Source organism: Ambystoma mexicanum, chromosome 5p (assembly GCF_040938575.1).
Source record: "Ambystoma mexicanum isolate Mex_15411 chromosome 5p, UKY_AmexF1_1, whole genome shotgun sequence".
Lineage (NCBI taxonomy): Eukaryota > Metazoa > Chordata > Amphibia > Caudata > Ambystomatidae > Ambystoma > Ambystoma mexicanum.
Window position 1 is genome coordinate 304,022,150 of NC_090930.1, and position 22,272 is coordinate 304,044,421.

Consider the following 22,272-nt stretch of genomic DNA (forward strand, 5'->3'; position numbering starts at 1 on the left):
TAGAACATTGTAGTGGTGTTGTAGGTGAAGACCCTCACCACCTTACCCTTGAGGGACGGAAGGAATGACCTGAGGGCCCAGGACACAGCTCAGAGCTCCAGGGCATTGATGTGTAGTGACCTCTCCTCCGGGAGCCAAAGGCTTCTTGCGTAGAGATCTCCGGTGTGCGCTCCCCATCATCACCGTTACCTGATGTGCCGGGGTCTGGAAGTCCATGCCCGCCGCTAGATGTGCGCGGTTGCCCCACCACCAGATCGCTTGGCGGAAAGTCTCATTGAGCGAGATCTTGTCTTCGAAGCTGCCCGCCGCTTGCATCCAACGGGCGTCGAGGAACTCCTGCAGTGGCTGCATCTGCAACCCGCATAGACGCACGAGGTAGATGCACGATGACATCATGCTGAGCAGGGACTTGATGGACCTCACCCTGGCCGCTCCCATGGCCAACAGCCGTTGTACCTTGCCCAGGATGGCTTTCGTCCTCTCCTCCGATGGGGAAGCCAACCGTGCCACTCTGTTTAGTCTGGCTGCCAGGAACAGGGCGTCCTACGATGGTACCAAGTGGCACTTTGCGAAGTTGATCGAGAACCCCAGTTCCTTGAGCAGGTGGACGGTCTTCACTGTGTGATTGACGGCGAGTTCTCTTGACTTTGCTCGGATGAGCCAATTGTCCAGATAGGGGTATACGCGGATCCCCTGCAGGCGCAGCCACGCCGCCACCGGTGCCAGACACTTGGTGAAGACCCTTGGCACTGACTTCAACCCGAAGGGCAGGGCCTTGAACTAGTAGTGCCGCCCTTGGACCACGAACCAAAGGGACCTTCAATGTCCTTTTCGTATGGGGATGTGGAAGTAAGTGTCCTCCAAGTCCAGCAACGACAGGAATCCGCCTTCCTCCAATTGTCCCAGTACGTGCTGAAGGGTGACCATCCGAAACTTCTGGGACTTGATATATTTGTTGAGGCGGCGAAGGTCTAGGATGGGCCGCCAGCTGCCGGTCTTCTTTCGGACAAGAAAGTACTGCAAGTATACTCCGGAGCCCCAGAGCCTCTTTAGGATGAATTCTATCGCGCCCTTTCTCAGCATTGCTCGTACCTCCAGAAGCAGCTGTAACACGTGGTTTTCCTTCCTGTCCACAGGTGGAAAACGGGGACACTTTCTTTGGAACTCCAGGGAGTGCCCGTTGGCCAGGGCGTCCAGCACCCAACGGTCGGTGGAGATGGACTCCCACACGCTGACGAATTTCTCCAGCTGGCCTCCCACCGGGGTGCTCGGGTGGGGGCCTGACGTCACGGCCGGTTCAGTCTTGTTTCACCGAGGCCTTGCCACCTTGGCCTCCTTGGCGACGACCACAATGTCCTCCTGTCTTGTTGCGGCCTCTGTAGGGTTCCTGTGATGAGGAGTGGGTGCCTGGCGGTACGACAAGGCACTGCCGCCGAATCCTTTGGAGGCACTCTGCAAAGCTATCAAGATTGCTCCCGAATTGCGCAGAAACCACCGAATCCGGGGGTGGCTGTGCCTGAGGCACATAGGAGCGGAGTCCGGGACCCGGTACTTCTCATAACGGTCCCTCTTCGCCGGGGCCTTGGACGAGTTCTTCAGAAGGGACAGTCCTTCATCCCAGATGTCGTCCAGTAGGACTCTTGGCCTCCCGTCGTTGGTAGAGGAACCCTTCCGTCTTCTGCTCTTTGGGCCATAGCTGGAAAAGCGCCAATCCCCTGGCGATCATGGCGGGAAAGGAGCCAATTTCGTCGGGGGGGGGGGGCCCGGGCAGGAGGTGATGGGAGATCTGCCCCGTCATCACCACTATTGTCATCCGTCCCCGACATCGTGGTCTCCGTCCCTGTCTCGTCCCTCGTAGGAGGGGAAGAGGTGAAGGCTGGAAGGGAAGTGGAAGATGCACTCGCCTCTGCTTGTTCGGTGGGCTCCCCGACGGTCAAGGCACTGCTGGATCGTCTCCGAAAGATCTCGCTGATGGAGAGAACCCAGGACTCGGCCGTCTCAGAGTCCACCTTGATGGCCTGCAGTGACTCGTCCACTGCCTTGCCGAACAGGTTGTTCCCGTCGAAGGGCAAACGTCTGTGACATTGCGCCCTGCCTGGCAGCCGAGGAGCCTGAACCAACAGCGCTCCCGGTGCTCGCAGACTCACAGTGCTTAGCCTTTTGTTGGTCCCCTGTCGCCGGAGCGCCCTCAAAGGTCTTAGAAGACTGCTCAGACTTCTTCTTCTCACCTGCTGCTGGGCTCTTCCCCTCCAGCCAGTTGGTGAGTCGAGTACAACGATCCTTCATTGTCCAGATGGACATGTTCTTACAGAACGCAAAGTCCTTCTCCACATGCGATTTGTCGTCGGGAAGGCAGTAGAGGCACCGGGACTGCTCATCTTCCTTGAAGACATTCTGTAAGCCACATCCAGGGCAGATCCTAAACCGCTTGGCTCCAACAGGCGTCGAGTCTCCTTTGTCCTGGGCCATGACCACGCGGGGTAGGCCTCAGATCTTCCGGAATCCTCCAAGAAGTGAAAAGTCGACGAAAATTCTCCCTTGAAGGGTGTAGAAAATTCCGAAACGGGTCCCCGTTGATTGGAAGTAGAATCGGTGGAGCTTGAGGCTCGATTGACCAAAAAAAATAAGAGTAAACGCTTCAAAAAAATACAAAAACGCAGTAAAAAGCTCAAGAGCTACAGCACGAGGACTCCCAACACCTTGAACGTGCAGTAAAAATCTGAAGATGGCTGCCAGAGGAGGGGCATGGGTAGAGGGCAGTCATTGGCTGGGTGCATTATAACCCACAGATCAGTGATTGGTTATTAGTAGAAAGACAGTTCAGAAATGAAACTGAAACTGATTTTTTCTTTACTGAGGATTCCCAGCCTGACGACAGGGAATATTCATGAGCATGTGAATCCATGGCAGACCCCATTCTGGAGAACTGCCTTTTGTGGGATTTTGTAACACCCTCACACCCTAGCTACTTACTTTCATTTGAGACTTGAGCACCTCTATGCACTTGCAGTACACGTTTGAGCACCTTTGGTCTGTATTCATGTTTACTGTTTCTCACATCTGATGCCACACGTAGCACACTGTTGCATTGCCCATTTGGCTTCAATTCCTTCATACTGCATCGAACTCACTTCATTATGTCCATGCCCAAATTACTATGCTGCCTCCTTCTGTTACACTTTTCAACCACATTTCTGGTTGGAACACCTATCCATGACAGCAGTGCTCCCCACTCAGTCTACCCTGATTCAGAAACCCATCCTTATCATGCTAGGTCATGTCAGCACTCTAGGCTCTCTTAGGCTGCCACACCCAAGAGTACACCTTCCTTACTCTTGCCTAACAGCATGCTGCATAGCACCAGCACCAAGACCATATCCGCGACACCACCCATTAATTCTTACCTGAATGCCCCTGCCTTATGGCTGGAACACTTTGCAGCCAAACCCTCCCCCAATCAACCCTGCTCTGTGGTCCTCAGGAACACTAGATTGGGTTCCAGATTCTCCCGCGCAGCCCGCCACGCACACACTTGCATCACTACTACGAAATCCCTGAGTACTACATGCACCAATTCATACAGCCCTAAGACATCAGGCCTCACTAATTCTTCTCCTGTAGGCACTACCATCAGCAAAACATCTATAACTCCCATACCCAAAGAGACCTGTTTAAAGGCGCCCTTGTTAACGCCAGATCCCTCCCTCCATATGCTTTGGACATTGCTGACTATATCACACTGCATGAATTAGACTTCATTGCTATTACTGAAACCTGGCTACATGCAGCCACAGGCCCCCTACTCTCCCTGGCCATCCCCAGCGGATATGCCATTATTAGATGTGACCCTAACACCAACCAAACTAAAGGAAGAGGTGTTGCCATCATTCACAAAATCTCCCTCGGACTCAGAGTCACCCCTAATTAACAAATTGCTTCTGCTGAGTTACTGACGGTCAAGCTACCTATCTCACCTAACCAAACTGCTACCCTGCATCTCATCTACAGGCCCGCAGGAGCTATCACTACCGTTGCAGATGACATTACCTCCATCCTTGCAGATAAAACCAAGACAATTAAATGTATCTTGCTAGGAGATTTCAATCTTGGTCTCCATGACCCTAACGACCTCAAAGCTCTGGACATCGCCAGCACCCCCTCTGATATGGGCTTCTCCCATCGCATTCGCAAACCCACCCACAACAAAGGGAGAACCCTTGATTGGCTGGTCAACCTGAACTGCAGTGGCTAACTCACCGTGCGTTTTGTCTGGCCACCACACAATCTCCTTCAATATTAAAGCCAATGATCTATGTCCCAGTCAGGACATTGCACCCGCAACATACACCAGAAATAAAAAGGAAATAATAAGAGAGAAACGTCTCCCTCTCATCCTACCCATACTCAACAATGCCTCACTATCATGCACAGACCGCACAGTCCTAGTCCATACATTCAATCACACCATTCTCAAAGCTATCAACTCCATAGCCCAATTGAACTGCGGAAGCCCAAACTCTGTGCACACCTCAATTCTTGGTTCAGTCCACAGCTTAGAGTGTTACGCAAAGAAAAGAGAAACTTGGAAGCTCATTGGAAAAGTCATACCTCTGATGCCAATAAGGACAGTCTCATTATAGCTTTGCTTAACTATAAAGAGGCTATCTTTCAACCCAAAAAAGAGACCTAAACAAGCGTATCATGCAAGCTGAATCCAATACTAAAGAGCTTTTCAAGATACTTAAAGAACTTGAATCACCACCCACCTCCCCTGACACCTGTAGCAAAGATAGTACATGGTGTTCTAATATACAAAAGGTGCTCCTCGACAAAAACCCTACACTCAAAGCTAAAATGAACGCCAAAAAAAGGCTACAGTCTGACCCACAGCTTAACTTCCACCCTAGGAACTCTGCCCCTATACCTTACACCCACACACTTTTCAGCTTTTCGGCGGTAGCTACCCTAGAGGTAGAAAACATTATTAGCAAACTCAAACCCTCCAACTGCCAGAGTGACTCATGCCCAGCTCTCATCATCAAGGAGGTCATCCACGAACTGGCCCAGTTTATAACTGCCTTTATTAACGCCTCATTCATCTCAGGCATAGTCCCTGACAACCTTAAGGGCGCATGGGCCATCCCCCTTCTTAAAAAACCATCCTTAGACCCCAGCATACCCACTGATTACAGGCCTGTCACCAGTGTTCCCTTTTTACTAAAAATCCTGGACCGAGCTGCCTACCTGCAGATCGAGTACTATCTGGAAACTAACAAACTACTCAGTCTCAGACAATCCGGTTTCCATCCTAGGCACCGAACCAAAACTGCCCTCATCGATTTAAAAACCCGAATTGAGGATCTAAAAGACAACGGTAAACTTGCCCTCCTACTATTACTTGACCTATCGACCGCCTTTGATTTGGTTAACCACCAAATTCTCTGCTGGCATCTAAAATTGGCTGCCCACTTTTCAGACAAACATACCTTGTGGATTAGTTCCTTCTTGGCCAATAGATCCATCAGGGTGTTCTCCCCCTCTGCCTCCGATGAATCTTCACCAGTCCCTTGTGGGGTCCCTCAGGGTTCCTGCGTTTCACCCACACGCTACGATGTGTTCACAAAACCACACTTCGATATTCTTGACCGTCTGGGTGTCACCTACATGAACTATGCAGTAGACACCCAGACACTCATCCCCATCACAGGAGACTACACTCTGGACACTAAAGCCTTAAACGATTTTTATCTAGTCATCCAGGCCTGGATGACTCAACATGAGCTCTTTCTCAATGACGAAAAAACAGAGCTCCTCATTCTGGGTTCGCACCACTGACTTAACAAATTAGATCCCATCTTCAAATCCTTCATCATTGATGGCAACACCATTAAAGTATCCAACGATACTAAAACCCTTGGCATCTACCTTGATTCTACATTATCACTGACTAGACAAATGAATGCCGTAATCTCAGCATCTGCTTACACGTGCCAACATATCACAGCTTGCCATCCATTCCTCACCACCTCTAACTGCATTACACTAGCCAGAATCCTTATGTTGTAACTCGACTACTGTAATGCACTCTACCGTGGGACAAGTCAATGAAATCTCAGCAAGCTACAGGTCACCCAAAACAATGCTATCAGGGCAGCATTGAATATTCGTAGGAATCAGCACATATCTGACACTAGACGTAGCCTACACTGGCTCTCAGTAGCCCAAAGAGTTTCCCTCAAATCACTTGCTCTTACGCACAAATGTCTTGCCAACCGGGCACCTAACTATCTGGTGCGCCGGTTCATACCTCACACCTCATGCCGCCCTCAAAGAGCTGCCCAAGCTCATTGTCTTTCCCTACCTATATTCAACCTCCAGAAAGCTGGTGGGACTAGTTTCCAGGTCCTTGCCACCAAACTTTGGAACTCGCTCCCTAACCCTCTCAGATCAGAACCTTCCTTCCACACCTTCAAAAGCAAAGCCAAACTGTGGCTTATTGATGAAAACATGCAAACCACCGGTCTCACTAACCACGACTCCACCACCTAATGACCTTCAAACTCGCCTACTAGTGTCCTAACTGTACATTCTATGTAAATAAATTGTACTTATCTTGTAAGTATACTTTATGTAATTAACCTATAAGTATGTTCGGGTATGAGTACTCGGTTTTGCTGCCTGACTGTTCCTTTGTTGTATATTATTTCACTGTATCACTATGTAACCTAAGATATGCGCCCAGATGCCTTTGGGCCAGGCGCGCTATACAAATAAACCAAATACAGTGCTACTCTCACGGCTGATAAGTGAGTTGCTTCATACCGCACTGAACTTGCAGTTTTATTACATTATTCCCCCTTTTATTAATTTATTAATAACTACATCTTTTTGGGCCTCTCGTTCCTTTTTTAGCAATTTCATCTTTATCCACATTTTTTACAAACGTGTCATGTCTCCCCCAGTCTTCTCCCAACCATTCAGATCTTCCCCTACCCATACACCCTGTCCCTTCGTTTAGACATTGAATCCAGAATTATTTTAAATGTTCAACATCTGCAGGCTGTGTAAAAATCCATCCATCAGGATCCTCCTCTTCATCTTTCCCCATTATTTTGTTTCTACTCTTAATTTCAAAACCATTTTTGTCAACACTCAAGGGTAACATCAAATGTCCATTTTGCTTGTTAAAATATACTTTTAAAATGTTCTTAAAAACGCAGAAGGTGATGAGAATGAGGACCAACATGGGCACAGTCACTTGAAACACTCCGGGAAGCCAGGCGGGTACCCATGTGTAGATGCTGACCAGCCAGTCTTTGGCTTGCACTCCGTTAACCTCACTTGTCATCTTTCCCTGGAGTGTCTGTATCTCGTGTATGGCTTCATTCAGAGTTCCATTTGAGGCCTCACCATCAGGTATGGCCGTGCAGCAACTTGTCCCAAACTTGGCACTGACACCTCCTTTGAAGACTGTTAGGAGTTCCGGGACGAAACGATTTTCAAGGGCCATCAAGCGCAAGGCCCTAATCTCCTCTTTAATTGCATTTACACCTTTTGCTGATGAGTTGGCCAGTTGCAATAACTCATGTCGAGTCAGCTGCAACCATTTTGAATTTGCTGCAGCCTATACTTCTGGAAGCAACAATGAAGTGAAAAAGGTGGCAGACGTGGTCGGTACTCATCTGGGATAGCAGCCAAGTTCTATGCACTCTTTCTTGCAAAATAATTGCTTTCTCGCTTTCTTCTCCTCATTGTTTTTTGCTGCTCATTTTGCATCACTGCAATGGTACCAAGTGGGACTTTGCGAAGTTGATCGAGAACCCCAGTTCCTTGAGCTGGTGGACGGTCTTCACTGTGTGATCGACGGGGAGTTCTCTTGACTTTGCTCGGATGAGCCAATCGTCCAGATAGGGGTATACTGGTTGATGTTTTTCATGTAGCCAAGGTAAAGCATGCACTTATTTTAGTTGCTTGGCAGCTGTCATTAACCTTGACTGCCACATTTTGCTCAAAACCCACCAGTCCTTCAGCACGACACTGCATTATTCCCCCTCCCATTTGTCCTCATACCATACTGCTCCTTCTTTCCTCATCACTGGCCTCGTGTGATACCAGGGGACACTTTGCCCTTCCTTAGTTGTGCACTGTAATCTTTTATGGTCTCTTATTTGTAATTCCCCTTCTTTAGGACCCTCAGTGACATACTCCACCACCTTATGCCAGGTTGCCTCATTTTTAAGCATTTGTGTTAATTTTAAGAAATTGTCTTCATACACATTTTCCCCTTCACCCACCCAGTGAATGGCTACTTTTTTCCCCTGCAATAAACTTCTAGTTCTACAGAGAGACAGGTGCATTAGGCATCCTCCCTCCTTATAGGACATAGCTTGGGGCAGGAAAAGCTTGGACACTTCAACTACGTGTGGAATGAGAGAGAAGACCTAGCATGTGCCATTTACTCTCTCTCTTCCCACACACATCATTTCATCATACCATATGTTTCACGTTAATGAATTATGCTCCTCTTCAGTGTCATGGTGGAAGCCCTCCCCATTCATCATATTTCTTTTTCCCATCTTTCTTTTTTCATTAATTTGTATTTCACTTTTTTTCTTTAAAATCAAATAAAACAAAAGTATTACTTAGAACTTATTAACATCATTAGCTTCAAGAACCTGAACATTTCTTTTTCTTTGCCATACATTTTGCATTATAAGCTTCTCCAATACCCTCTTTTGCTGGCTTTTTAAACAGTATAATGTCTGTAAGAAAACTGAAAGAAGGGGGCGTGGCCAGCCGAGGAGCGAGTTGCATGGCTTCTCAGTGAGCTCTGCAGCCCGCGCTCTGATTAATGCCCCAAACCCCCCCCAGATGTGACCCTAACCACCCAGAGTCAGGAGCAGAGGTCAGAACCCTGTGCCAGCCTCCCCCGACTCTGAGAGCGGAACAGAAGGCCAGCTCCTGTAATACGAGGACGCAAACCTACGGTGACAAACATCCAAAATGGGGGGTGCATGGAGGCAAGAGAGTGGAGGTGTCTGCAAGCGAGCCCTCTGTCTCCGGTGACAAGGGAGATATAGAATAGAGCAGTGCCCTAGGGGTGAGTAGGTGAGGCGCAACGCTCCCGCGTAGAGGAAGAGCCAAGCACTCTGTGCGTAGCTACCAGAGGAGTCCTGAGAGAACAGTGGCTGCAGCGGTTGAGTGGGGCGCCACCACCTTGGAGGCAAAGCTGACAGGTGGCAACCACGTGGAGAGGAGGAAAATCCAGGAGCCTGTCTGCTCCGGAAAAGAGGTGAGAGAGACAGGGGAAAGTGGGAGGTGGGACTCTCTCCCCGGGCCTCTCTCCCTGGGCCTCAGATGGTGAGAGGCCCGGACCCAGGACACATCTCATGCTATTTAAAGCTGCGGGACCGCAGAGAGAGACACAGCGGATTGACTCGAGCACCACTGAGAGAAAAGGGGGGACAGAGCACATTACAACCTCCTGGAGCTTCAAATGACATGAGCTCCTCTGATGGAGGACTTGTAACGCAACACCCAGAGACACCTATCAATTTAACCCACTAATCTTCATGCTCATTTCTGCTCAGCACTGGGTCTGACTTCAAGCATAGCTGGCAGGCTGAAAGGCCCCTTTTCAGAGGTAGCATTACTAAAAGGCTGAATTAAGCTTGACACAGCATGGGCTGGATGGCTAGCAGCAAAGGAAATGGCAGTCCAATACAGATATTGTAGAATTTAAAAGAGGAAATTGCAGAGCAGGGGGAGAACCACAGTACATGGGCATATCGCAGCAATAACGGGAGGAACGCAGAGCTGGAGGAGGAACCATAACATGTGGGGAGAGGCTGTGATCGGCCTGAGCGCTTATAAAGCATACCGAAAGGCCTAGCAGCGAACAGCCTGCCTGTAGGAGGCAGTAAACATATCGAACGAAGGGAGGGCGAGATCTCTTGGAAAGGCAAGCGCACAGCGAGACAATTACAGCCTTAAATGAAGACACATAAGGCCTGACACCTCTGACGGGACGGAATCTCTCGCCCCCGAGCGTTTAGCTTCTGTAGACCTCCCTTGGAAGAAAGAAGAGGTGAAATGACACTTCCAACTAAGTAAAGGAAAGTGGGGGTCAAGAAGAGGGGTGAGACTTGAAAGGGCAGAATGACAAAACACCTGAACAAGTTGAAGGGCCCTCCCTTGGGCGATATCAAGATCATGATGCAGAACCAAAACCCTGCTAGGAAACAACAGCAGACCACTGCGCAACTCCATGCACCTGAGAGCCCTGGGACGAGCCTAAAAGGGGGAATATCCTCCCACGAGTCCTTCAGATATGCAAGAAATGCTTGATGAGATTAAGAAGGAAATTAAGGACTGCGCTATCAGCCTCATGAAGTCCATCATGGACCTGAGCAGGCAAGTCTCAGCAATTGAGAGACACTCTGCGAACAAGGGTATGTACAAGGTGAACTGGCCAAGAGCATGGACTCCTGCGAGCAACAAATGGAATGGGTTGTAACCAGACAAGAGGATAGCAAAAATCCCAGAGGCCGACCTACATGATTATGTTCAAGCATTATTCTAGCAGATGTTGTGAGAATCCGTGAGCGAGAAAGTAATGTTGAACAGAACGCACACAATATATAATGCCTATCAGAAGAAGAAGAATATGTGTGCCGGACATACTCACAAGAGTACACTTCTTTCAAGGGAAGGAACAGATCATGAAGGCTGCACGAGGATTGGAATCAATCATGTTTCCGGACACTCATATGACCCTCTACCAGGAGGGGCGTGGCCTGGTGCTCATGGAGTGAAGAGGCAGAGACACTGAACTCCAGGCAAGATCCTGAAACTCGATCCTACGATGGCAGCAAAATGAAATAAAAAGCAAAAATAAGGACACCCTACGGTGGACAAAGCGCATCCAGCAACTACTGCAACAAATCCGGGCGCAATCGGACCCGGGGAAGCCGAGCCGAGATAGACCTCCAAAACAGATCCCCCCCCCCTGGGCTTGACAAAATGGCGGGCGTGCCCGTGAGCCTGCTATGATAAAGGGGGAAGGGACGAGTGCTGCCGCCGAAGGGCACAACGAGCGTTTCAATGAACCCTGACTTGAGTTACTTGAATGGAACCGGCAACGGAACCAACTCCACTAAGCAGATGATAAGAAGCGCTCCCATACCAACTCAGCTGCTGGCAACAGCTTGAGGCAATAGCTGCACTCAGATCATTTATTGACACCAAAATTGACGAGGTAAAGTCCGACATGCAATTAATGCATCCAGATGCACGCAACTTAATGGAGAGAGTCACCAACGCTGAAACAAAACTAAAGGAGACAACAGAGAACACCACCGACCTGAAAATTAGAGTAGCTGAGCTAGAAAATGAGTTGCCATGCTGGAAGCAAGGTCTGAGGATGCGGAAGGACGTGTCCGATGCAGCAACATTAGGATATTGGGGGTACCCAAGGGAATCGAGGGGCCCAATCCGACCAGATACGTGAAAACCTTACTACAACAAGAAGTTGGTGAGGGCAATCTGTCACAAGGCTTTGCAGTAGAAAGAGCCCATCAATCCCTCTAAAAGCGACCTCCACCGGCTCATACCCCATCCCGATGATTGCAAAGATCCTCATCTTTCAAGACTGGGAGATCATCCTTAAACACTCCAGAGAGGGAGGAGTAATAGAGCACGACAACTCAAAAATAACCATCTACCCTGACTACGGTACAGAGAGCGAGAAACTCCTTTGTACCAATCAAGGCCAGGCTAAGGCAACTGAATCTGAAATACATGTTACTATACCCGTCCAGACTGAAGATGATCCACAAGGGACTGCAATATTTCTAGAAACACTAGCTGCTGCCACTATGTGGATGGAGCACAAGAACCTGGCGGACGGAGCAGAATTGAACACCTGAAAGGCCTCAATGCAGATAATGAAGCGGGTGCGAAAAATCCATAAATGTGTTTGGCTGCTAATGAAGGAATGGCTTTTTTGATAGTGAAAGACTATGCGAATACTAAATCTTAATGGAACGGCTGGAGGCCAGGCCCGGTCTCCCCAACTGAACACACAGACCTCACCCGCGAAATGACTAATGAGGGCCTGTTGCCAGCACGAGTACATTTACGCTTGAATCCCAGGATGAGAATTGACAACGCGAGGGCACCCGAGCGCTGCAGGGGGAAGGCAGCAGCTGGGCGTATTTGTTTGATTTACGTTGTTAATTCTAAATGTTTGACTGTCTTCGACTTACGAAATTACGGTAAAGTGGGAGCTACGAGCCCTAATAGCACATAAGCTGAGAGGGGGTACAAACTGGATCAGGGGACTCCGAGCAGAGTTGGACTGAGACAAGGTGCGGGGCACTGGAAACGGGTTGGCGGGGTAAACACACATGATCATGTCGGGACAACTTAAGGTATTGACATGGAATGTAAGGAGAATGGGAACATACTTGAGGAGGAATAGGATCAAATCCTTTTTACGAAGGAAAAAAGTCTTGATAACCCTACTGCAAGAAACACACCTCACAGCAGAGTCCATGGCCGAACTGAAGGAATGCTGGAGAGGTGGGGGGGTCAAGGACATGGTGCTTCCTACTCTAAATACGCTAGAGGGGTGATCTCGTGGGTGAGCCCGGAGGTGCCGTTTCAATTGATGGGTACGGAATCAGACAAAGAAACTAGATACGCAATAATGTGGGGAATTATTGAACAAAACAGGATCTGCATAGTGAACTCCTACTTCCCCAATCATGGCATACCCGCACACCTCAAACTAATGTGCGCCAAAATAACACACCACCGGGACGGTCTCTTCATATGGGGGGTCCTCAACTGTGTAAGAGATGCGGCCCTAGACAGATCTAACCCACCACAACACCAAACGCATGTAATCCCCCAGGCACTGAACACAACGATAGACCATTTGGATCTGGTGGATGTCTGGCGGGAACTACACCCTACAGACAGATGTTACTTGTACTACTCCTCTCCCTACAGCCTATACACTAGAATAGACTACCTTTTTACAGATAGAGACCTATACTCGCACATAGAATCCACGCAATACCTGGGCAGGTCCATATCAGACCACTCACCGTTACTCATGCACTGGACAATAAGAGGCCCCAGACCCCATATACCGATGTGGCGAATGCCCACTGGAGCCCTTACAGATCCGATCTTCAGGGCAGGGCTTGAGGACAAACTTGAAGAATTTGTGCGCATTAACCAGGGCAGTGTGGAACGTTGGAGAAAACTTTGGGAAACACTGTGGGTGGTAACATGAGGGGAAACAATAGCGAGCGCAGGTGGTATCAGAAAAATGCTACGCAGAGGACTAGAATGTCTGGAAGAGGAAATACTACAACTGGAAACCAATACCCAGGGAACCAGGGAAGACAAGGCCAAACTGATAGAGGCTAGAAACAACTGCCAAGGGGCTTTGGGGAGGTTATCCAAGTTCGATTACATAACATACACCACCAGAGCACACAAGGAGGCAGACAAGCCTAGTAGACTATTAGCATAGATATGCAAGAGAGAAAACCCTAGGCACCTACCTACCGAGCTCAAAGACAAGGGAGGGGCGATACACAAGACACAAGTGTCGATCAATGGAACTTTTGCTGCTTTCTATTCCAAATTATATGCCAATGACACCCCGGTAGCGGGATTAGACATACGAGACACACTAGAGGAGATAGGACTCCCCAAACTAAGTAAAACGCAACAAGAAATACTAGATGAGGCAATTACCACTGAGGACGTTACAGATGCAATCAGATCACTATCCACTAGAATCAGATCACTATCCACTAGTAAGACCCCAGGAAGCGATGGACTCCCACTGGAGTTCTACAAAGCCTATGAGTCTACTCTGACCCCACTATTACACAAAGTTTTTAAGGGGGCATTTGAGACAGGATGCATGGAAGGCACTAACCAGAGACATGTTCCTGCCAGCAGACGACAAGCCCCCTGAACTGTACAGTAACAAGTTGCACAAATGGGATGCAACGTAAAGCAGTCTTTGAAATAATAACCCAGGCTGGCCCCCTCCAGGCCGAGTGCTGCAATATCACAGACATGCTCCGACGAACTTATGGATCGATAGGTCCTCAATTAGCTAGTAGACAGTCACTGTTTGTTCTTGAATGTTTAATTGTTATCAGTTACCAGAACCTGAACACTGCACCATATGATGTACGCTGTAACTTGCAACTTGACATAGATGTCTGTTTACAAATCCAAATAAAAACATTTAAAAAGGGGGGGCATGGCTAGGCGCCTTGGCAGTTGGTCTGGCTCTGTGAGAGCTGCCGGCCGGTGCTACGTGCACATTAACAGTGCCCCAGTGAGGACATCCATTCCGCACAAGGTTTGCCGTGATCGAGGTGTGGGAAGAGTCGCGGCACCTAATCATCTACCTCTTGCAATCTGAGGTGCTCTAAGCTTGACTCACCAGCCTCCGGCGGGTTTCCAGATGGGTCCATTTGACGGCCACAATTGAGGGCTGCCGTGCTGGCCCTGACAAGAAGCACCAGCCTCCACGGCCCCCTGGGAGCCGGCCCGCGGAGTTTCAAGAGATATTGAGCATCCGGCACTACCAGCACTGAAGCGTCAGTCACCCCCTACACCCACACACCCACAGTCTGCAGCTGCGGGGGTGCGCCCGGTATTGCTGTGGGCTCTCTCCTGCCCACCCAGTTGCACAGCACTCGGAAGCCGCCATCAGCAGAGGACGGCTCCACCCATCCCCGGTGGCCCTTAATCCCACCAGAAATATTTAGCTATCTCGGCGGTCCTCCCCCCTCGGCTGTGTCCGGAGCCCAGAGTCCTCCAGTGAAATCAGCAAGGAGGCGGCTTCGAGCTGCCCAACAAGCGAGACCGACTCAATCCCATGGGCCCGGAGCGAGGTAAGGCGGCCCTCGCCGCACTGCTTATTAACCGCTGCCAGCAACACTGTGGAGGGGTCCTCCCTCCCAGGGCTTGGGGGACCGATCAGCAGCTTTCGGCACGAGTAGCAACCCACAGCGCGTGAAGACCCTTAACCAACCCCCCCTACCTCTAGCGGAGGGACCAGGCGGCTCTGAAGAGCCCGAAGCGGAGGGTAACAAGACGGGGTTGGCCACACCTGGAGGGTGATGACCCATCTAAGACTATAAGAAGCATCCCCCATCCTCTGGCTTCAGTGCGGGGGTGGCCATCGTCCCTGCCCCAACCCATGGAGGGAGCCCTTGGCAGCGAGCGCTGATGCCAGTTCAAGTGTGAAGCTCGAGTCGCTGAATCACCTGCAATCCCTAGTGCAGCGTCAAACCCAGGTCCCCCTCTACGATCAGGGACGGACTCAACCGATTGGTGGCTGCTGCTAGAAGCCCGTGACACTGGGCAACATAATCTGCCTTCGCTTGAGACACTGAACCCAACATTTCATCAATAGAATATTGTAGAGGATTACATTATCAGACCCCAAACCGACCAAACAGGCAGACATAGCTGCCTTGCTATCGACCGACCCCAATGGCCAAAAAATCAAAGAAAGGAGAGCGCTGTGAGGGAGTGGGTCCTGGTGCTCCCCCAGACTCTGGCCCCAAACAGTCATCACAGGGGATAACAAAAGGGGACCTGCAAGAACTCTTAGCCGCAATCACTAAGGAATACCAAAAGGGAACTGAAGAACTGAAAAGTAAAATCTCGACCCTAGACAAGTGCGTGGGGGAAATTGAAACCAGGATGGAGGAAATCGAGACCACGTTCTTCTAACAAAACTTTGAAATTGGGGAGGGGGCCGATAGACTTGCAGCACTGGAAGCAACATATGACGCCTTGGAAGCCAAACAGGAGGATGCTGAAAATAGATCAATGTGCAACAACATCCGCCTGAGGGGTATCCCCATAATCATCTCCGATGAGGAATTGGGAGCAGATGTTAATGACCTGCTCCGCTTCATCCTAACCCTCCCAGACGAGGCCCCGCTTGAGCTAGACAGAGTGCACAGGACTTGATCCAGGTAAAACACAGCCCCCCCTCCTGATGTCTTGGCGAGAGTCCACTCTTACAGAGTCAAAAAGGAGATCATGCGGGAGCCCTGGAGCTCCGCTCGCATACAGTTCAGAGATGCTGCTATAGCTCTGTATCAAGACCTGTCAGCGGTAACCCTAGCCAAGAGGAAAGCCCTCAAACTGCTGACCGAATGGCTGAGAGAAAGGAAGGTCGCATATCACTGGAGCTTCCCTACAGCTCTCTCCTTCACATGGGAAGGAACTCTCTGGCATATCCAGGCCCTCAAGGAAGCAGAAAGGCTCATGAACCCGGAGGCGGAGGTGGCGGAACACACCAGCCCTCCTCCCAACAAGAGTGGGAAGAACAAGCATCCCTGAAATCCTGGTCCCGCGTGGAGGTCCGACGCAGATTACGCGCCCGCCCCAGAAACAAGAAGTCCAATCACCAGTGGCTGGGTCGGGTGGTGGCTAATAATCGGAGGTCCCCTAGCGGCTAGCAGCAATCGCCGATCCAAACTCGACCAGCAACGCCAGTCTCCACCAGCAAACAGATGTGAGCAAAACTCGAGGTCCCCAGGGCTCCACCCGTTCAAACAGATGTTTGAAAGGGCACTTCACCCTTTGAGACTGGCAAAGTTGGCGAGGGTGCCCCCAGAGGCGACTGAGCAAGAGCAAGTCTGGCGATTCCTGATCACCAAGTTCCTTACGCCTCACTATTCAAAGGAGAGGCGCTGTTGCCTCTATCTGAAGAAGCGCATTAGCCTGGCTGTCTGCCCGTTAGTTACGGCTGGCCTGGATAACCGTTTTTTGGTCATGGGGGGGGGTGGGCGTTGGGGCGGTTCTGGGGAGGAGGGGTACCTGAAGGGTGAGGTGAATGCCCAGAAGGGCACCTACAAGAAGGGGCTATCTTAATCTCAGGGGACAAATCAAGCTGCATAATGTCACATCATTGTAATGGCCTCCCAGGATAGGGCTCTGATCATATCCACCTGGAACGTGCAGGGCCTCAATGCTCCATGGAAGAGGAAGCTAGTTCAACATAGACTGGCCCGGCTGGCGGCAGATGTCGTCTTCCTACAAGAAACTCATTCACTAGTAAGCGACGAAAGACGCATCAACTTTTGACGTTATCCCAAATGTTATTTTGCCTCAGCAAGCCAGAAGAAAAGGGGGGTGGCCATTCTTCTCAGTCGGGACTTCCCACTATCAAGAGTTACAGTTAAAAGAGACTCGCAGGGGCGCTACCTACTGCTTAGGGGCCTTCTAATTGAACGTCCTATCACCCTAATTGCAATAAACAGCGCAAACAAGGAACAGGGACAATTCCTCCACACTCTGCTTCCAGTAATCTCAGCATTTGCGAAGGGCCACTTGCTAATCGGTGGGAACTTCAATCTCCCTCCGGATCTGAACCTAGACAAAACTCTTCCCCCATCTAGGTAAGACTTGTTTAAAGCCTTGGCAATGGCTGAATTTCTAAGGGAAACTGAATCTATCGATGTATGGAGGCTATTCAACGTTGGGGTGACCAAAGACTACACTGTCTTCTCCCACGTACACAGAGGCCACTCGAGGATCAACCTGCTATCGGCTTCAAACGCAATGATTCCATGTATAGAGGACACACAAATTGGGCATATTGCCGTGTCAGACCATGCTCCCGTTTCCAGGAACCTGCGGACCCAAGGCTTCCCGGATCCCCCCCAAAGACAATGGAAATTGCAGGACCATATCCTCACGGACATAGCCGCAAGCTTGGAATTGACCGAGTCAATGATTAACTACTTTAAAGAAAACCCCACCGGAAGTACCCCGACTGCCATCGTCTGGGACGCAATGAAACCCGTGATTCGGGGGGTGGCAATGGACACTGCAGCTAAGCTCAGAAGGCAATCTCATCTGCAATAAGCCAAGCTGGAGGAGCGAGTGGTGGAGTTGGAGAACAGCTTTAAAATCTGTAGGATGCGATCTTAAAAAAGCGAAATCGCTGCTGGAGATGCATTTGGCGGACCACGCAGCCAGAGCCCTAGCCCATACTAAACAATTCTACTACCTCAACAGTAACAAAGCAAATAGACTTCCGGCGCACAAACTGAAGAAATTGCAAACAAGAAACAACATCCAATGCTTATGCGACAGGGCTGGGGTCCTTCACCATGCGGAGAGGGAGAAAATCGAACTGATGACCCAACACCACAATGAGGTCATTACAGGATCCCCGACACCTAGCTTGGCACAACTGAAATTTCTGTCCTCGGTCCCAAAAGGGGCCCCCCATCCCGCTCTGGAAGCCCTGGAATGCCCGTATACAGCAGAAGAGGTGGGCGACACTATACGTTCTCTGAAGGAAGGACACAACCCCAGGACCAGATGGGTTCACAATCCAATTCTACAAGTAATTCGCCTACATCTTAGCACCCCAGCTAGCAACCTTATTTAACTCTTTCCTGTCGACAGGATCAACCTCCCCCTCCATGGAAGAGTCATTGACAGTCCTCATCCCGAAGCTTCATACAGGCCTATTACACTCCTGAATAATGATGCAAAAATCTTCACAAAAACCTTGGCAAACGGATTAATCACAAATCTCCCAAACATAATCCACCCGGACCAGACGGGTTTCATCACAGAACGATCAACATCATTGAGTCTGCGACCAGCTTGGGTCAGGAGTTTGTAGTCCTCTCATTAAATGCGCACAAGGCATTTGACATGCTAGACTGGGCTATATCAACAAAACCCTGCGCCACTTCGGATTCGGCCCAAATTTTGTAAAATGGACACTAGCCCACTATCAGAATCCCTCCACTAGGCTGCGAATTAACGGGACTAGATCCAAAGAAATTAACCTAATGAGAGGCACTAGACAGGGCCTCCCTTTCCCCTCTCATCTTTGCACTATCGATGGAGCCATTTGCCATCAGAAATGTATCAGAATCAGTCGATTTGCGGCCTTAAAATCAACGAGGAAGACTAGAAAGCCGCCCTCTATGCCGATGATGTTCTACTAACAATCACCCAGGCAAAAGAATCGATGTAAGCCCTATGGCAAGAATTGGAGACCTTCAAGGAAGCTTCAGGGTTCACAGTAAATCTCAAGAAGTCAAGTGCAATGGGCGTCCGTGTACCGAAGAAGCTCAAAGAGTCCAGTTATCCGATTCCGTGGTCCAAGTCGCACATCAACTACCTGGGGGTCCAGATTCCGAACCAAATAAATTAAATATATAAGGCAAACTTCCCTCCCCTGTTCAGGGAGTTGAAAAGTGACATGAAGAGATGGCAGAAACAAGAAATCTCCTGGTTTGGCAGAATAACTGCAATTAAATTGAACCTAACTCCAAAACTGCTATACTTCGGACTGGCCCTCCCAAAAACCATCCAAAAGAGAGCATTCCTAAAACTGCAGGCCGAGATCCTGAAGTTCATCTGGGAAGGAAAGTGAGCGCGAATCCCGAAACGTATCATGCTCCGGGGCTCAGCAATGGGCGGCTTGGGGGCCCCCGACGTGCACAGGTACTGCCTCGCCGCACAGCTGTCACATGCCTTCTCCTGGAAGCTAATCCACAATCGCCCCTGATGGCTAAAACTGGAAGAAAGCTGGTGCTGGACCCCGATAGAAGCTCTACTGCACACTAAGGAGGGCATCAGTCCCGAAGAGACTAGGCCTCCACTAGCAACGACAAACACAGTGCTGAGCTGGAGAAGAGCAGCACATCTGTGGAATTGCAGGAGCATGGTAGGTCCGCTCTCACCCATCTGGGACAACCCAGACTTCTCCCCAGGAATCTCACCGAACACATTTAGCAAATGGAAAGAGGGGGAACTGCGGGTTGTGGTGGATTTCCTCGAAGGGGGTACCCCGCTGAACTTTGAGGCCTGCAAAGCCAAATTTCTGGTTCCGGAAGCAGAGAGGTTCCAATACACTCAGCTCCACCACTGGCTTTCAAGCAAACTGATGAGGAAACAGGGTAGCAGAGAGCTGACAGCCCTGGAACGATCACTAACCACAACGCCCCCTAAAGGGAAAGTCTCGGCCCTATACAAGCTACTGGATAGAACAAACCCAACCAAAAAGGAGCCTTACATGCTGAGGTGGGAGAGGGACTTGGGCAAAGCCATCTACCCGGTAGAATGGAATCACATATGGACCTGAGCGCACAAAAGCTCCAAATGCGTGACAAACGAAGAAGGAGCATTCAAGGTCGGCTTCAGATGGTACCGCACTCCCCGAGCTTCTGAACAAGTGCAACCCTGCCATCCCATCCCAATGCTGGCGTGGATGTTCAGAAGTGGGGACACTATTCCACCTACTTTGGCCCTGCCCCAAAGCCTCCCAATTCTGGAAATATGTCCTGGAGTAAATTAAACTGATAACAGGCCTCCCAAACCCGTGGGATCTGGGAATCGTCCTACTGGGCTCGACTGGGGAGGGTCAATTCCCACTGACGGGCCGAATGGCGGACCTATGCTCGCACCTCCTAACAGTGGCAAAGATATCATGGCTAGACTCTGGAAAAAACCTGAAGGCCCGGCCCACCAGATGTGGTGGCACAAGTGCTGGGAAATAATTGTCGCTGAAAAGATTACGGCCGCCAGATTCGGAAATAGCAACAAGTTCGACCAGACCTGGGCCCCCTTCCTAGGTGACACACAATACCCTGGAGTGTCAAGACACCCTCCGACCCTTCGCTAGATGAGGACCCAACACTAAAGGATGAATCTGGAGAGTGCAACGCAGAAAACCGAGGTGGCATGAACCACAGGCCTCCCTCTAATATGAATCACCCACCCATCTCACCTCTCCCTTGCGAGTGAACTCTGCAACATTCGGACTAGCAAGCAGGCATATGTAACCTCCCCCTCGATCTAAGCTAACTGTGATGAAGTTCTTGCCACCCTGACCCCCTCGACCACTATCCCTTCCGCTCCCTACCCCACTGTGAACTTGACGATGTAATTGGTTTACTTTGTTCCTTTGTTTGTTTTTTTTAAATTTGCAATGCAAGCTTGAGAGATTACCTGTTCGGCTATGTACGGCTTGGAAGCTTGATTGTAGGAAATCAATAAAAATAAGTTTGGGGAAAAAAAACATTTAAAAAATAAAATCACCTTCTACCAGGATATGGCCCAAGCTACATTGATAAGACGAAAGAGGCTTCACATAGTTACAAGGTGGCTACAGGACAAAAGTATCCGTTACAGATGGACCTTTCCATGCGGTCTCCATTTCGAATATCAAGGTACAGCAGATCATATAACAAAAGAGGAGGAAATGGCGAACTTGATGAATAAGGAAGACAGTCCAGGCTCAAAAGACCCATCACCGGAGAGGGAGACTGAAAAGCGTTTAGGCCGCGCAGCTAGGAAAGAAGGATGGCGACAGTGGCGTCCGTACCCAAAAGGAAGAGAGTAGGGTCTAAAACACACTGAGGTCACCTGAAAGGGACTCAAAGGTGAGATGTAAGATATACAGAAACATGGTGGAGAGGGGTTCTTTTTGGAGGAGGAGGAAGAAGAAGAAATAAGAGAACTCTGAAAGAAAGGTTCAAGGGGATAGGCTCTGGGGGCCTACTGGTTGGTGGGGAAAGAAGGGGAAGGGAGGGCGCGCGGGGTGGGATGTCGTCCCAGATCAGGTGATCCCCGGGATTAGCTGTTACAACTGGTGGAACATACAAATGATCGATAAGTTGGGGGGGGGAGTTGGGTTGAAACACCTATTGTTTCTGAAGGAGTAGTTACATGGCTCAGATCTTATTGGGAATCAGGAATGAAGACAGAAGGGAATGTCAAACGGAAAACCTTCAAACCTTTCAGCATGGCTGAGATGAAAATAGTAACCCTGAATGTTCAGCGGTTAAATTTGCCAATGAAACGGCTCTCTATACTAAGGCCAGTCGATCTTCAGGCCGCTGTAGTATTCCAACAGGAAACGCATCTTCTAGCTGAAGATGAAAGGAGTTTGGTACACCACTCCTTTCCTAAGCAATATTTTGCAACAAGTGGGACTAAAATTTAAGGGGTGGCGATTCTACTGGGAGCCTCAGTGACACAGAAACACTTCTGTTATGGGGACCTGGAAGGGAGATATTTGGTACCCAAATGCACTCTGGGGAATCAGATATACACCTTAATAGCACTTTACGGACAAATGAAAAACAGGATCTTTTTCTGGGCACTGTGCTCCAGAAAATAGGGAGCTGGTGTGAGTGGCAGGTGATAGTCGAAGGGGATTTTAATTGCATCATGGATCCC